Genomic DNA, 13,918 nt, shown 5'->3' with positions numbered 1-13,918 from the left:
CTTCTGGGGTCCATTTGTAAATGTGTGAGAAGAAAAGAAACTATTTCTCTGATTTGGTTTAACTAATGCTTATTAGGTAAAGTATACTAAAAGATATAAATACCGAAGTGTCAGCAACTGAACAGAGTATGAGTAGGTTTTTTTGTTTGTATACAATCTAATCTATGGCAGGAGCTGAGCCCTGCTCCACATGCCCAGTCAGGGGCCCAGTGGCCTTCCTTGCAGAATAAAATTCAGCAAGAATCTTTTCTCCTTTGTTTTATATCCTGGAATCCTTACCACGCCATACACTATAGTACAGAGCAGCATAGTACAAACCAACAAACCATATTAAATGGTCATGGGGTCAGGAGTAAACGCCACACTCACATGAGTCAATATTATTACTGAGGATGCGCTCACAGATCCAGTGTGGCTCTGGAATTTGCCCATGAGAGGAGAGGAGGGGAGAGGAGACCATCAGGAGAGGACAAAGATGGTCTTGCATGAAAACAGGGTTGCCGGATGGAATACAGGATGCCCAGTTATATTTGATTTTCAGATAGACAATAAATCATTTTTAGTATAAGTATATGGTAGTGATTATCTGAAAATTCAAATTTCTTGGGCATCCCATGCTCTCGTTTGCTAAATCTGATGACTCTGTGGGAGGTTTTCATGAGTCGAGCCTTACAGTGGTGCTTATCACGGCCACCAACTCTCCGTTCATCAGACACAGTCACATGACCTGAGCACGACGCAAGGGACATGAGAAAGGACAGCTCCAGCTGGGCAGCTGCTTCCTACCAAAAACTCTACACCTACTGTTTTATGTTGCTCTAGAGGACTAGCCCCCTCTTCCACTGCACAGCGCAGTCAACCGGCTGACTCAGAGAGGGGCAAAGCAATATTTTAAGGTAATTTTTCTAATGATCTCAAAGACGCGGCATTCTTAAACATAAATGGGCTACGGGAAGGAAACAGGCATTTTTATCCCATTCTGAGGTCAGGAAAATAGTCTTTACCATATCAGGATAGTTTATTTGCCAAATGGAGAAAAAAATCAGGATCAATATTCAGGGCTGCTTCTTTTCCATTTGCCTTAATTAAATTAAGTTAAAATTTAAATCGCATGCATTCTCTCTGTTTAACCTACTATATTTTCATTTAGAAGACGCTAGGATATCATTTGGATTCAATGAAACTGGTTATTCTCTATGTTCATTCTGGGACCCTAACTACCCTTCCCCCTGGACTGACTACTCGATGTTAAACTAAGAAACAAGATGAACTCTTATTTTGCTATTCAGAAGTCAAAATTAACTGCTGCTGTATAAACTGCCCAGTTTTCTTCTTTGCTCTGAAGGTTATGCCAGGACTCAGCCATTACAATGTGAAAACATCTGAGCTTCCGTGGCTAGCCTCCAAGAAACAGAAAAGGCTATAATGTCTGAAAGCTAATATGGAGTTGGGGATGGATGGGCCAGACTGCAAGATGAATGGAAAGCAGTGTGGTCTGTAGAGTGTTCGAATTTTTTTTTTTTCAAAAGGAATTTTTTACCCCAGGCCAGAAGCCTTTGTGTCAGGGAGACTGTCTCATTTCTCTGCTCAAAGGCTGTCAGAGATGACTGAGATTTGAGAGCAGTTTCTGATGTTGACGAGGTCAAGGGAGGCAGCACTGCGAACCATCAGTCACTCAATCAGCGGTGAGCTGAGGAGACACGTGAGCCCCACAGTGAAACCTGGAAAGCCGTTCTCTCCCGAGGAACAGAGGGGCAGGGGGAGGGGCAGATGAGAGAAAGGAAGAAAAGACACAGGTCAAATGGTCACTACAAAGTTTACCACATTAGTATGCAGCTGGAATCAGAGAAACTTTCTCAGTCCCAGCTGGGAGTGTTCTGAAGAAAGAGGTTGACTAGAGGCAAAAATCATATTAATATTACTGTGCTTAATCAATATATGAAACCCTCCAATGTACTTTTGCAAGGCTGCTCCGTAAAGTTAGGACCTGCAGTGCTTCTGCTTCCGCAGGATTGTGTTTGCAAACAGTGCAGGTCAGGGGCGTCTAGACTTAGACCATGGGAATTCGTACTAGTGATGTATTCCCTGCCTCAGGGATCAGCGGGGTTTGCACAAAACCGGTCAGGCTGTGGCCCAGCCACCCTTCTTTTCAAAATCAGGCACTGGTTCCAGAGAAACAAGCCTCAGTGGATGGGGCAACACTTTGCTCTGGTAAGGATGGACCCGTGGAAGCCACTATGTGCCCTTTCTGTCGGTCAACCCCCACAGGGCCAACCGGAAGCCTTAAAGCCAGGAGTGTCTCCTAAAATCTTAAATGAAAATGTGAAGATTTCCCAGATTTCAATGTCTGTTTGGGATCAAATGTAAAGAATATCTCAAATCCAGTGACTTGGCCAAATATCTTTACACCCTTCTTGAAACTTCCAAGGTTGGCCAAAGCCAACAGGCCCAATAGAGTCTACCCAGAGATATCGAGAAAAGGTATCTTTCTATTAGAAATCTATAGAAATATTTCCCAATTTGGAAGTTGGTTTTCCAATTCCATTTATCTAGTTCAATGGTTCTCAACTGGAGGGAGCCATTTGGAAATGTGTAGAGATACTCAAGTAGGATAGAAGCCAAGAATGCTGCTCTAACGTCTTACAGTGCACAGGTCACATACCCTTTTCAAAACAAAGAGTCATATGCCTCAAGGTGTCAATAGTACTAAGGTTGAGAAACCACTGCTGGTTAAAATTAGGATACTCTGATTACCAGCTAAGGAAAAAAGCCTCTCAAATCATTTCATTCACTATCCGAAAATCATGATCCAGGGCCCGTACACTTGTGTTCCTCTGCACTTCTTCTTTCCTTTATTACTCCTCCTGTCCCCCATGCCTTCTGTCTGTAAGTATACAAATTAAATTGTTTTTATTCAACATCAAGAGTACAAAGTTCCATGCACCTGTCATAATGAAGGGGTCTGTAGCTTGTTACCCTTATAAAAATGGTAGGCAACTCTGAGTTGATCAGTGAGACAATTTGATAAATGTACATTTGTCAAACCCTTTGGAGTCAGGCCAACCTGACACCAGACAAGTTCATAGCTCCTGAAATCCTAATATTTAGAATTAGGAACCTGGAAAAAGCCAGCTGACTCTCCCTACCTTCACCCTCAGGAGGAGGAAAGGGGCTAGAGTGAGATTTTCTCTTTTCCTCCACTATCTTGTGTTACAAGTGGTCATGGGGAGCATGTTCCATGGTTATGGGGAGCTTGGAGCTCCTGGTGGCCCCCATTAGCCTTTTTACTTTCTTTCTTTTTTAAAAAAGATTTTATTTATTTATTTGACAGAGAGAGAGAGACAGTGAGAGAGGGAACACAAGCAGGGGGAGTGGGAGAGGGAGAAACAGGCTTCCTGCTGAGCAGGGAGCCCGACGCAGGGCTCAATCCCTGGACCCTGGGATCATGACCTGAGCCGACGGCAGACACTTAACAACTGAGCCACTCAGGCACCCCCACATTAGCCTTTTTAGAGCTTTGTATGGAAGTCCTCTTTCTCAAATAGCTTCTTGGACTTTTCTTTTCAGCACTACTGCTCTCAGCACTTCATCTGTGTTTCTTCTTATAGAGCTTCCAAGAGGAAGTTCCTTTTCTCCTTGCCCGCCCATTAGTCTCATTTCTCTGTTCTCCCTCTAAATTTGGTAGCATCTGCACATTTCCTGACTGTGTTCCTAGTTCCTTCAACCGGATCATAAAGAGAAATGTTCAATAGCACTGAAACAAGCTCCATTGTCCTCTGGGGTACTTCACCCAACTGGGTACACTGCCATTTACCTTGGCTTTGCCTCCAGTTTCTTGGCTCAAGTCCTTAATTACTTAAAAGTTGCTGTTGGTGGTCCTCATCATCTTTAAAATTAAGTATATTTCTGAATATTTCCATTATCTTTTCTTGGTGGTTAAAACCTCAGTGGGTTTAAACCTCATGGGCTCAAACCATGAACTCTTCTGTACCCCCATACACTAAGTTTCAAGTGAACTCTAGAGTGATTCTTAGAATACCATGCTTTTTAATAACGTAAGTCAGAGATGATTAAATTGTTAATGCATCCTGCTTGGTTCTTCATTTGACATCATAGAAAGTCACCGTTTGGCTCACAGGAAAAAACTAACTCTATGCCTAGTCCCCAACTTCTTTCCTCCACCTTGTTGTCAAACACCAAATGCAAACCTTGTCTACACTCCTCTCTTCGAGAATCACAGAGCTACATTAGAGGCAGGTATTTCAGAATACAGAACACCCTGTGTTCTGTAGGATGGCCCAAGCGGGTACCTGATGGAATAAATCAAGGTCCGCTTCACAGAGAGCCTCTCCATGCCACTCCTTCCCTGGATGCAAACTTGTCAGAGATTCCCTCTTTTGGTTTTGAAAACTGGTTGCCCCCAACCCAGTTTCAGAGAGACAGGTTATTTTAAGATGACAAGTATTGCGATGAAGTTCTGCGATCTTTGATGATGCAAGCCTTAAGATGCGGGTCACTAATGCATTTCCTACAAATAGAATACTGCCATGTAAATCCATGTCTATTTTTCTAGATTTCATATGAAACCACTCATTCATTCAGCATGTACTAATTCCAGGCCTATGATGGCCCAGACACTATTCTAGGTGTTGAAGATGGAGTGCTGAACAAGAGGAAAATAACCTGCCTCCAATGGAGCCTAAAATTCAAGTGGAACAGGATAAACTAATAAACAAGGAAATGCTGGTATGTTGTCAGGTAGTGATAAGTGCTACATTAAGAAAAATAAAGCAATGAAACGAATAGAGAATGCTGTGTGAGATAATAAAGTGGCTATTTTAGGTAGGATGATAAGGGAAGTCCTCCCTGACAGGCGGCATTTAACACAACCTGAATGAAAAGGGAAGCCAGTCAGGTGAAGATTTGGGAGAAGCACTTTCTAGAAGTGAAATTCAGAGGTTTGGACAGCAATGAATCTAGCATGGCCACAGCAAGGAGGTCACTGCAACTGGAGAGAGTGAGAGAGAAGCAAGATCTGAGATGTGGATGGAGGCCGGGGCACACAGACCCCGTGGAAAAAACGCCGAAGGGTGTGTGGCTGCCGTAATGTATTATTACGAACTGGGTGGCTTCAAACAACAGAAAATTTTTATCTCACAGTTCTGGAGGCCAGAGATCTGAAATCAAGGTGTCATGAGGATTAGATCCCCCTGCCAAGATGTGAGGGGGAATCTGTTCCATGCCCCTTTCCTATCCTAGCTCCTGCTGGCTGCTGGCAATCCTTGGCCTCCCTGGCTTGTAGACACATCACTCCAATTTCTGCCTTTGCCTTCACATAGCCTTCTTCTCCACATCTGTAGCTCCCAACTTTTTCTCTGCCCTCCACTTATAAGTACAACTGTCATTGAATTTCAGGTTCACCTTAAACCCAGGTGATCTCATTTCAAGATCCTTAACTTAATTACATCCACAGACCTTTTTTTTTTTTTTTTTTCAAATTAAGTCATTTCAAGGGTTCCTGGAGTCAGGACAGAATCATATCTTGGGATGGGGGGGCACTATTCAACCCCCTACAGAGAGCCAGCAGAAGATTCAAACAGGGATTTGACCTCACCTGGTATGTTTTAAAGGATCATGCCATACGCCGTATAGTCAGGTGAGGACAAAGGCAAAAGCATGGAGACGACGCACACTTTCCAGTGGATTCGACTGCTTTTGATTTGCCCCTTTGTTTTTGGGTAGGACAGCCTAATTTCAGCATTGAGGTAAGAAGAGAGAATGTTTCTTTTCTGTGCACAAGAGGGTCATTACTAATGTTCTAATGGACAGGCTATATAATAAATCCACCAAAGTTTCAGTTAGAAAGGATCAAGGTATCACCCTACATAGCAAAATGTTCATGGAGTCATCGTACAGAACACGATCTTTATAACGACTAATAATAATGACTTTTTACAAAGTGCTTACTAAACACCAGGCACTGATCTACTTGCGTTATACACGTTATTTCTCACTGAATTTGAGTAGTAGTCAGTGGGAGAGATATCATTAATTCTCTTTTGCTTCTAAGGTCCTATAATTTGAAAAATTCAGATCTAGAGTCATCATGAGCTACAGTTTGGGTTCTAACCGCTAACGTAGACCATCATTATCAATAATTCCTTTTTTTTCAAATTCTAATTTAGTATTATTATTGAATTGAATATTTCAAACATTGGATTGCACTTGATTCCGGACTCAGTTTAAAATCCAACTTGCTCACCTAAACAATTACCATGTAGACTGCTCTTCACTGCTAACTCAGCAGGGGCACAGAGGGAAAAGTACTGCCCATTGTGCTTATCAATACTCTATCTTATTTCAGATATGAGTGATCCTCTCCAACATGGGGGGGGGTACTAGGTAGGTCATATCTAGAATATCATACTTAGCAATACTTAGTGAATTGATGATCAGTGGTAACTGATAATATTTCCAAAAATGATGCAACCAGACTAAGTACCTCCTGATGGAAATATAGAACCCACCCAGTAAGGAGTGTCACTTCTCCCTTCCTCCCCCTGCCAAAAAATCAGGTCTAATTTAATCAAGCTTCTACATCTAATTATCAGCTCACAGGAAATATAAGGCATGTTCAGCAACACCAAGGAGATAAAATCAGCAAATTCCAAATGGTGGGAAACTCTAAGGACAACTGATGAAAAAATAAAGAAGGAAATTATAGATTCAAAAGACTAAAGAGAAATATCAATCAAGTATGGCAAGCAAACAAACTGTTAATTAGATGTATTATATAATTATAAATTTGCAGGAAATGAAAGAGTCCAACGATGCCATTAATTGGTATCGATAAAAAAAAGGAATTTTCGTTAATTATTGTACGTGTGACAACAGCACTGTGGTCATATTTTTGTCCTTACCTTTGGAAATATATTTAAGGAAACCAGATGAAACAGTGTCTCTGGGTTTGCGTCAAAATAATCTGAGAGGTGGGGGTGTTCCTGAAACAAGACCAGCCATGAGTTGATAGCTGCGGATGTAAGTAATGGGTGCCTCGGCATCACACAGTATGATCCTATTTTTATGCATGTTGAAAATTTCCAACATTAAAGTTGCAAAAAACCTTAAGAAGTCCAAAATATACATAAAATATAAAATAAATGTTATACGTGTTCATTGTAGAAATCTGGAAAGCACAGAAAAAAATTTTAAATAATTTTATGAAACTACTTATAATGTTGCCCCCATTAAATCAACTACCAAGTGCTCAGGACACCTGCTATCTGCTTTTTGGGACTGTGTTCTAATTTCAGTGCAGCAAATAGAATGAAGAGCTTCTGTGCAGTTTGAAGAAACTATTCTTTGAAAACATTTTTCCTTAGGTCTCTGCATGTTCCCCTACCTCCAGGTCAAAACGGAAGCACGACTCAAGAAATACATTCTCCTTGTGTATAACTAAACTTCAGTGCATAGCTACAGAAGACCAAATCTGGGTCTAGGTTTGCAAACCAAATATTTAAGTGCAAGAAGAGCTTTCACACAAACACCCATCCAGATTGAAGCTTTTAAGGCTTTTATTGCAGGGCTCTTGCTTTGCTGGGGTCTTGCTCCCTCTTCCTCCTTCCCTTCTTCCAGATACAACAATATCGTAATTAAGTGTCTCTTCTAGAAGCTTAGAGTTTATCCTCTTCTGGAGTATATACCAACCAAATAACAAACTAAGAGAGGTACACAGAACTTCACAACAGTCACTGCCATTTAGGATTGTTATTCCCAACGGGCTGGAAAAGTCTGTGGGAGCGATGGGTAAGCCTCTACCATGATTCCACATGGAAAGTGCCGTGTCTTTCTGCAGTTAAATCCTGTCCTAATGAGCTCACAAAGGGATCCTGGTTTCCTTCCTGTGGCAAGTGTTTTTCTGGCTGCTGCTTCTGCATCAGACAGCTGTGGCATTTGTCACTGGGACTGTTAAGACAATTTCCCCATTCTAACAAGATTTTACTTTTGAGTAAAATAATTTTTCTCAGGATGGCTTTAGATTTTTTTTTATATATCCATAATCAGTTTTCAATGAAGGGTGGATTTTTTGTCCGCATTCGGAAGTGATTTATATTAGGCATTTGAAAGACAAACATGGACATTTTTATTATTTTTTAAAATTTCTTTAAGCAAGCAAGCGAGAGAAATCCAACAACAACTTGGAGTAGATTTACAGTTAGTTCTTCCCCAACCCTTTGTCTTGCCCTGGAGCCTGATGGGACTTGAGTGTCCTTGGAGGAATGGCAGAGGGAAATGCTAGGGGCCAATTGCTGATTTTATCATTCAAACACAAAATTTGTTACACCACTTTATCGGTCACAGGGAAAGCAATTATATTGTGGTTCAATTTTCCACTCAATGGCTGTACTGGGGATCAAAGTCAGTTTTTATGATGGGAAAAAATGTTTTGCTATTTTATTTGTTACTTAAAATAAAGAAGTACATTATTATAATGCTTTCTGAGGTTTTCCCACCCCAACCCCTACTCCTTCATGAGGTACAGTGGATTATTTTGGCTTTCTCCCTTCCTTTGATTAAATAATCAGTATTCTTCCTGTCCTCTAAAGCGTATTTCACTGTAGAAATGAAATTGGCACGGTTTAAGGCAACACAGCATTAGGACTCTAATCATAGCCACAAAGAGCAAAACCTGCCCTACGCTATTTATTCTTCCCTAGACCGGTACTTTTTCAAAATCAGCAGGCATTGTAATGGTTTCTGTGTGTGTACAGATTGTCATGTGTTTTGTAGGATGTTATGCTGTGCGCTGTGTTATGCTTCCTCTCTCCCGTCTTTATCTTATGTGAGATAATTAGCACATCATTCTGCTGCATTTAGAACTCCTTTTTTGCTACAGAAATAGGGATGTGGGCTTGGGTATGAAGGATTCATGTGGAATTATTGGTAAAAATTATCCATTTTCATTAAAAAATAACATAGGATGTTCTCTCTTGAATTACAACCTTTTTGTCTTATTGTCTATTCTCTTTGCAATAAGGGATCTGAAGTCAGTAAAATTTAAACTATCCAAACCAAGGAGAAGTTATCATTTTTCTAGAGCTCTAACTTCAGGACGAGTTGATGATTAGCCCTTTTTGTTTTAAAGTTCCAATTTTAAACCAAGAAATCCGGTGACAGAAACCTCCAATAATTGTGCTGTGGGTCTATAGTTTGTAATAGGACAGAATAGCTAAGTGAAAACTAATACTTTTTATTGCACATTTACTCATATTTGTTAGGGAAACAGAGAAAAGTGACAACTACTTCCCTCTTTCAAATGATATCAAGTTTACATCGACATTTCTTGTTGGTTTCAACTTCTACAATTTGATTGCGATCATCTGTATTTTTTCTGGTCTCCTGCTAATTGCCTCCAGGCTCAAACAGTCTTACAACACATCCTCTGAATCCAGGAGCAGAGAATTCTGGAATCTGCTGTAGGTGACTAATTACTGCAGTAGCTGAGTGATGGTCTAGCTACCACGGTACACTTTTGTCCTCCCTGTGGAGCTTCAGGCGATGGCGGGAGAGCTGAGCATGAGGCCCCATAAAGGTCTGTGTGGGGAGGCAGAGGAGTGCACCCCAGGAGAGCGGAGCCACCAGCTGGCTAGTGCCGGCCAACCTCGTTTCTGCACATCCTTGGTATTTCGGTCTCGGTTTTTGATGTGGATGAGGGTGACTTCTAACTTTGGGAGTAGGAGAGTCTCCCCCTCAGCACTTCCCCTACAGGCTTTGCCCTCTCTTAGAAGTTTAAAGAGCTTTTTAAATAACACTGAATTTTATGACTTGGGGCAAGAAATTGGGCCTCAGAAAAAGGCAAACGTGCACCTGAGAAAGATATTTTTGAGAACTACAGCCACTGTTTGTTGAGAGTTCATGATAATCCAGTCTCTGTGTATATGGTATATTATACATTATATTCTTGGAGCAATCCTGCAAGGCATGAACTATTATTCCCCATTTTTTAGGATGAAAAGGCTCAAGACCCTAAAACCTATTTAAACTACTCTTTAACCTGTTTGCCAAACTCGCCTAGAACACTTGCTTACTATATGGTAAAGAGTATATAGATATCAATATTAGCCAGTCCAAATATAACAATAATCCTCATCTAATGATAAACACCATCTTCCAAAGCTTTAAGTTCATTTTCTTACCCTTACATATTCCAAAAGTTCTTTATCACAAAGACCTCTAATTAATTTTGACTCAAAAATTTAACTTATTTTGGCAGACTAATACAAATTTAACTTTTCCATAGTAGTCCTACGGCTTAGACAGTGTTCTGAACCTGTGAGAATATCATTATTATATCTTAATAAATGTATCAAAAGCTGGAAATGAGCTATTATTTTGGCCTGAACTGGGCTGAAGTCAGTTTTATTCTATCAAACAGTATGCAACTTTTTCAATTTAGTAACTAGCATAGTGACTAAATACTGTTATTTAAAAAATTATTTTCATTTAGATGCTTCCATGTCAACTATACCAACTGTTTTTCTTTCCTATTACTTTCAGTGAACTTAATACTGAGTCCTATTCATCTTGTGATAATCCAGTCAATCAATTAATAATTTACCTACAAATGGCCAGCTCAAGCCAGAGGCAAAACAACCTGATTTTGGTCAGTACATGGAAAAAAGTAATTGGAGTGGGAATGAGTGTCTGAAATATCTAGCCTTTAAAAACAGGATTATCTAAATGGAATATAGTGAACATAATCCTAAGTATTGTCCCATGTTCCCAATGGGTTGTCCTACATATAGATTAGTTGGTTGCCATGACACCAAACTCTTCATTTTATGCCATATGATATTGCGAATAAGACTAGTTCTCTCTACTATGGTGCTATGATGCATTTTAAAGAACATTTTAAAACTTTCTTTGAATTGTGAACCAAATTTTTAAAGAGTCTATTTAGGATGTTTTTTCCTATTTTATGTAATTTTTATGTTAACTCCTCTGTATAAAAGCTCCAGTTCTAATAAGAACACAAAACTGAATACCTTGTAAGCCATTTCATTACCCTCTCCTTTCAGAACATCTAGAATGTAGATCTCCAAATTTAGAAAATAGATGGGGGGGATTAGTAATGATTCCATTTCTTTGGAATTTTTCACTTTACCTACAGAATAATGGATTTTTAAAATTCCAAATTGTCCTTGCTTATTTATTTTAGCACTTATTACATTTGCATTTTTATTATCTGTTTACCTGTTTTCATTCCTTACTACACAATGCCCTTCTCAAGGGCGGAATCCCTGACTTTCTTATTTTTTCTTACTCCAGTGCTTAACACATATAAGGAACTCAAATATTGTTGTATTAGTGAAGTAATTAATAAACTACATATGACTCGAAACAACTTTTCGGAAATGTATATATATAAATATAAATATAAATATATATATATGTGCATAGTTGTTTTTTTCTTTAATTCCTTCACCTCTCAGACACACTAAGAGCTCTTCATAAATCAGTTCCAACCTGTTCTGCAGTCTTTTTAGTTCTTACAGAAAACCTATAGCATAACTTTTCATAAAGAAATATTATGAAGCTAGATTCTTCCACTCTGAGAAAATTTCCATAGAATTACAAAGAATGCATTGAGCCAAACACTTTCTACTGCAGTTTTCAGAGCAAACACTTTTTTATGTCCTTTTTTCCTTTGGCAGCACAAAGAAGTAAGTGAAAATAAATTTTCAGATAAACAAATAAACAAACAATTTTATCCCCAATGCTCTAAGTCCTCCAATCCCGAACTTCTATTTACAAACACTGGATTTCAAATAGCATCATCGGTAAATACGGCTGCCCTTTCCAGCTTAAAAGCATAGCTGATGAGAGACATGATGATTGCTTAAAACATCCTAAGGGTATGAAAACTAAAGTGGAGAAAGAATTATTTAGGCATAGCTAAAGCATAACTAAAGGGAGATATAACTGGATGGAGAAATACTAAATTTAAAAAAAGAATAATTTCAGGGAAAGAATCAGTATATAAAAAAACCCTCAAACTTTCTTAACAGTCTATTGGGCTGTGGAATTGGTTCTAATGGAAAGTACTAGAAAAAAGTCATGAGTGCTTAAAACTAAACCAAAAACTACCAAGGATGAAACACAGATGAGGACAACCTCACACAGGCAAAGTGTGTGTCAGTGATGAAATAAAGTCTTTCCTACTTTTAAGCATCTTGATTTTAAGAAATGAAATCCTAATGTTTCTCCTAATTCAATTTTCCAAGAAAATATGCTAAGCAAAGCACCTATAAATCATTTCTAACAGCCTTCAAGTAAAGTCCTACTTTTTGTCCACAAAGTTAATGACTGTTTACACATAAACACACACACACACACACACACACACACACACACTTCTAAAGTTGATACCCTATTTTCTCTTACAGCATATGTGCTCTGTTCTAAATAATTAAATAAGTAAAAGTCATACTCTTTGGCCTTTTCCTCCCAAACCTGTTTCTCTCCATATATAACCATACTTAGAGAAGCAGACAAATAAAGATCCATTGTTTGTCCTCCCCAGCTATAAAAACACCAAGATTCTTCAGCCTGACAAATTTAAATGAGTTGAAGGCATCTCCCACAAGGGAATCTATAGCGCTGGCTTATGGTCAGAGATAAATTTTTCAGTAAACCTGCACCAAGGGTGAGGAAGGGGAAACCTCCCTGATTTTTCTTCCCTCCCTTATCACTTATTTCAACTGCAGAATGGATAAGCAAAAATGGTCTCTTTTTCCTCTGAATTCCCAAAAAAGTGATTTCAGGTCAAACCAAAAAGATCCTATGTGATCCAAAAACTTGGGAATATAAGCGAGCAACTGTTATTCTGCCACGCGCCAACTGGGTTGCCTCTTTGACTGTGAGGCCATCCAGTTGTGATGGAAGGACTAGCGGAGGTGATCCATGAAATCGCTGGGTTGATACGGGAGCCACCTTCCTTCCAACATCCATTCCTCCTCTTGGTTTGGGTGATGATGGGCTAGGGTAATGTTTGGCACTCTTTGTTCATCTATTATTTGGGTTTTAATTGCCCTTAAACTTCCTCCTAGTCTCACTGAGTATTTACACATGCTTATTTTCCTGCTAAACACCAATGGATCTCAAATACAGAAAATAATTAAAAGTGAAGGTTGGGGGTGTGTCTTGGGGCAAACTCAGCTTTTATTTGTTTGAACTAATCTGACAAATCCATAAATTCAGTAAAGTGTTTAAGTAAACCAATTAGCACTTGGTTGAAGCTGTGATATGAATGGTGTGTGTAGATCCAAACCTGAAGATTGTTGGGGTGGCATTTAAACTGCCTTCTCAAAGGAATTCTAGGCTTGAAATTAAGTCTAAATTGAAAATTTTGAGAATAAATCTTGTCTATTCAACTTATTATCTATGTGACCTTGGGCAAGTTATCTAACCTTATTGATCCTCGGTTTCTTCATCCATTCAGATGTGTGCATGGTGAGTGTATATCTTCAAATGGGAAAGGAGGCCTAATAGTATGTATTTTCTAGAAGTTTGTGAGCATTGGATGAGACGTGTGCTTAAGGAATGATATCATGCTACCTATAAGTTGCTGTATTAAATATGAATTTGTGAAACAATTACTATCAGCTAAACCACGAGTCTCGAAGTGTGATCCAGGGACACTTAAGTGTTCCAAAGACCCTTTCAGAGTACTGGCAAAGTCACACATTTTTATAATAGTACCAAGATTTTTTTTCTTAAGTCTCTTTCTCTCACAAGCATATCACAGAATTTTCAAGAATCTACACAGCATGTGATATCCAACACGTGAGCGCAGGATGAGACATTCAAAGAGATATGCAGGATTGTAAAGGGGTCCTGAGAGAAACGAGTCTGAGAA

The sequence above is a fragment of the Ursus maritimus genome, unplaced genomic scaffold (assembly GCF_017311325.1).
Source record: "Ursus maritimus isolate PB19 unplaced genomic scaffold, ASM1731132v1 scaffold_29, whole genome shotgun sequence".
Lineage (NCBI taxonomy): Eukaryota > Metazoa > Chordata > Mammalia > Carnivora > Ursidae > Ursus > Ursus maritimus.
Note: the sequence above shows the minus strand (reverse complement) of the source record.